This window comes from Mustela lutreola, chromosome 13 (assembly GCF_030435805.1).
Source record: "Mustela lutreola isolate mMusLut2 chromosome 13, mMusLut2.pri, whole genome shotgun sequence".
Classification (NCBI taxonomy): Eukaryota; Metazoa; Chordata; class Mammalia; order Carnivora; family Mustelidae; genus Mustela; species Mustela lutreola.
The window spans coordinates 50,435,167-50,439,445 of record NC_081302.1 but is presented as its reverse complement, the minus strand read 5'-3'; the positions used below and the strand labels follow the sequence as shown (position 1 = coordinate 50,439,445).

General features: G+C 34.5%; 1 non-coding gene across 1 annotated transcript; it reads right to left on the bottom strand.

Annotated features, from left to right (window-relative positions):
* Window positions 1-1,022: 1,022 nt before the first annotated feature.
* Window positions 1,023-1,129, bottom strand: LOC131814194 (U6 spliceosomal RNA). The gene has a single exon (XR_009347193.1). It is a non-coding gene; the product is annotated as a U6 spliceosomal RNA (small nuclear RNA).
* Between the last annotated feature and the right edge of the window lie 3,150 nt (window positions 1,130-4,279).

The following is a 4,279-nucleotide window of genomic DNA, read 5'->3' as shown; positions in this document are numbered from 1 at the left end:
TCTATGAAGCAGTTTAAAAGACAGTCCTTGTGTTTCCTAAATATAGTTTTGACTTTAGGACAGACTTAGAATTATTACTTGTGAGACAAAAATTAAAAGCTGTGTGGCTCCGTGGGTTAAAGCCTCTGCCTTCAGCTCAGGTCATGATCTCAGGATCCTGGGATTGAGCCCTGCATTGCAGAGAGCCTGCTTCTACCTCTCTCTCTGCCTACTGCTCTGCTCTGCCTACTTGGGATTTCTCTCTGTCAAATAAACAAATAAAATCAAGAAAAAAAAAAAAAAAGAAAGAAAAGAAAGAAATTTCAAATGTACCAGCAGATTAAACTGCAAAACAATTTGAATACAAACAAGAAATGTATTTTGAGGAATAACCCTGTGAGATTTGGGCGGGGGGGGGGGGGAAGGAAAGAGAAACACTAACTGCTATACAGGAAAGAAAAAGAACAAAGTGAACAAACTGCAAGGAAAATAAATGATCCATGTCTGGATCATCCCATGGGCACTCGGGTCATGCAGCTGGAGACATTTAGTACCTAATTATGGGCAGGATCAAATCCACCAAAGGAACTTACTTCTCCCTCTTATCTTTCCTGCATGACTGTACCCAAATATTTACAGACTATGATGTTTCTCTTTTTGCTAACTCCCTGCCCCCCATGTCCTACTACGGCTTTCATTACAGATGAATTAATTATTTTTCAATATATTCCATGTGCAAATCACTGTTATATTTGTTATTAGGCTTTAAAATGGGAAAGAAGAATGATTATAATATCACATTTTTGTTTTTAATTTTCTTTTGTAAGAGTAAGGAGAATGGGGAACAATGATTTAATATAATGGAATCTCTCTGGATTAACTATATTTTGCTTTAATAAGCTTATTTGCACATACATATTTGCTATTTTAAGTTTTTAAGTGTAAATTCCATGCTATTCATTACATTTAATGTTGAGCAACCATCACCACTATTTCCAAAAATTGTTTAATATCATAACAAAAACTCAACTTAATAAACAATTAACAATATGGATTACTTCATAAATTCATATGATATTCTTGCACAGGGGCCATGCCAAGCTTCTCTCTACTGTTCTAATTTTTGTGAATGTGCTGCCAAAGTGAGCACTTGAGTAGTTTTTCTCACAGTAGTATCCATGTTATAGCTTCAGGAAATCCACCAAATAGAATGATGGCATTCTATTGGAAATTAATAGTCAGAAGAATTTGTGCCGCATGTTCCTGCTCTCTGCTTCACTCTAAATTTCAAATTGCCAAAATTCTTCACTCATTCTTATAATTCTAAGATAAGATATATTTGTACTCAAGCCTGAGATCTAAAAGTGATGCAAAGCACCAACTTAGCAGAATTATACTTTCTCAGTCAACTGGGGTTTGAGGCTTTGATTGATGTCATTATGTGATATTATGTAAAGCCAGTTAGACCTCAAAGGAAAGGTATTACATATGCATTTATGTGCAGATTTAAATTCATTATATTTAATTTCTTAAAATTTGTATGTTTAAATTTTGTGTATCCAACTGTTATAACAACATTTGCTGGGATCATGGCTACAGCAGTTACTTGAATTACATGAACGGTGTGCTATATAAGAACCCATTCTCTGAATATCCTTTTTTAGCTTATATGATATTTAAGGATTCTTGTTTTCTTTTTTTAAAAAGGATTTTATTTATTTAATTGACAGAGAGAGAGTGCACACAAGTGGGGGTGGGGGTTGGGGCAGGGGGGGCGTGGGGAGGGACAGGGGAAGAGGCAGAGGGAGAGGGAGAAGCAGAATTCTCACTGAGCAGGAAGGAAGCCTGATGCTGGGCTCCAGCCCAGGACCTGAGATCATGCCCAGAGGAACCAAAGGCAGATGCTTAACCAACTGAGCCACCCAGGTTCCCCTTGTTTTCCTGATAAATTTCTTAAGTATATATCTGATAATAAACTCAAGGATTATAAAAATGAAAATTCTATTTTGAAAAAGTAGTGAAAAATATTTTTTATTTTAACACTTTCTAATCATGTATATCTTTTGAAAGTAACAGTTAAAATAGAATATTCTTTTTTTTTTTTTAAAGATTTTATTTATTTATTTATCAGAGAGAGAGTGAGCGAGAGTGAGCATAGGCAGACAGAGTGGAAGGCAGAGTCAGAGGGAGAAGCAGGCTCCCTGCGGAGCAAGGAGCCCGATGTGGGACTCGATCCCAGGACGCTGGGATCCTGACCTGAGCCGAAGGCAGCTGCTTAACCAACTGAGCCACCCAGGCGTCCCTAAAATAGAATATTCTTAATAATAGATTGAAAACTATTTTTATAGGCCTAGTTAATCATGTGTTACTTTATATAATGAAAGGTTATTGATTTTCACATTATACATAGTATGTCTTCCTGAATGAAATCCCTTTGTGTCTCAAAGTGGAATATGCATACTAAAACAATACAGTAAGTAATATTCAGCTGCTTCTTTGATAAACATGTTCCAAACAGTTAAATCTCAAATTGCAGTACTCCAAAATGCTTCCTACTCAGGTATTATCTTACTTTATCTTTTGTTCTGCTTTCTTTATAATTTACCTTAGGCTTGATGCTTCTTAAACTCCTATATTTATCCCATCCAGGTCATGTGAATTCATCCATTTTTATTTTTTTATCAGGGCCACTGTTTCTTAGCCCTATCCTTTGTCCATACTTAGCCCCCAGAAAAATACTTATCCTTAAAACCAGTCATATCTGTCAAATCATTATCAAGTGATCAGTAACTTTGGGACTTTCTATACAGTTCAAATGGTCTTTCTAGCATCTTGGATAATGTTAAATTCACTTTTTAATTAAACACATCTTACTTTTCACTTGTCCTATATATATATATATATATATATATAAAATCTTAAAATATATATATATATATTTTTAATCTTAAAATATATATATATATTTTAAGATTTTATTTATTTATCTGACAGACAGAGATCCCAAGTAGGCAGAGAGGCAGGCAGAGAGAGAAGGGGAAGCAGGTCCCCCACTGAGCAGAGAGCCTGATATGGGACTCGATCTCAGGGCCCTGGCATCATGACCTGAGTGGAAGGCAGAGGCTTTAACACACTGAGCCACTCAGGTGCCCCACTTGTCCTATATTTTTAAATAATTTCCATCCCAATAACCTACAGATCTTCTCCTCTTCACCCTACTTGAGCAATATCGTCACCAAGATTGCCAGGATGTTAGCCTGCTCCATTTGCAAAATTTAAAATGTGGAATTTTACTCTCTGACCAAAGCCTCATACCCAAGCAACATTCTTCTACTTCACAATATACTGGATATAAGCTTTACACTTACTGACTATGTGAATTTTGGAATAATTCTTGATCTCTGAACCTCATTTTTCTCTCATTTAAAATGAAAAGAAAATTACTGTGTATCCCATGGAGTTTATTTAAATACATGTTTAAATATATCTTTGCCTATAGTATATCCATTTTGATAATGGCAGAAAGCAGTTAGATATATATTTTTCTGTATTTCAAAAAAAAAGTCAATAAGGTGAAAATACCACTTTTGGTTTTACACTCCAGATATAACTATATGGTAACTCATATATATGTCCTTAATTACCATCTCAGAGAAAGAAGGAAATTCTCTACTTAGGGCTATCTTATTAACTTTAGGTTTTTTTTTTTTTTTTCTTTTTGCCTGGAGGGGATTAGTTTCAAGATGATCATCTTTTTCTCTTACATTTTAGAATAGGGTTAATAACCAATTAGAACCGTGGAGAATGTGACTGGAAGATGTCCAATTCTGTGGCGTGAGAGAACACATGGGATAGATAATTATCACTGGCGTTTGTTACAGTACAAATATAATGATGTTTTGAAATGTCAAAATGTTATATGATTTTTACAAAAGTAAATAAATTGGCAACACAAAACACAACCAGCAATTATTGCCGTAGCTAATTCTGTAATTATAAGGGATTTTTTGTTTGTTTAAAGGAGGAAGTTAATATGATCATACATTCAATAACTGAAAGGTTTGTTACAAAAATGGGATAACTTTATGTGTCATTTTGCCATCATTGTCAAAAGAGAACTCAGGAAGTAGTTCAATGGCTTTATATTTGGGGAGGAATTCAAGCAGCCTCATTAAAAGATGTCCACAAGCAATCTTTGTGTCATCAATATATAAAATTGAATGCAGAATTTAGTAACAAATTTTTATTGTTTGTATCTTTAGAGTGTTTTTTCAGCTTTTAATAATTTAATTGATGTCAG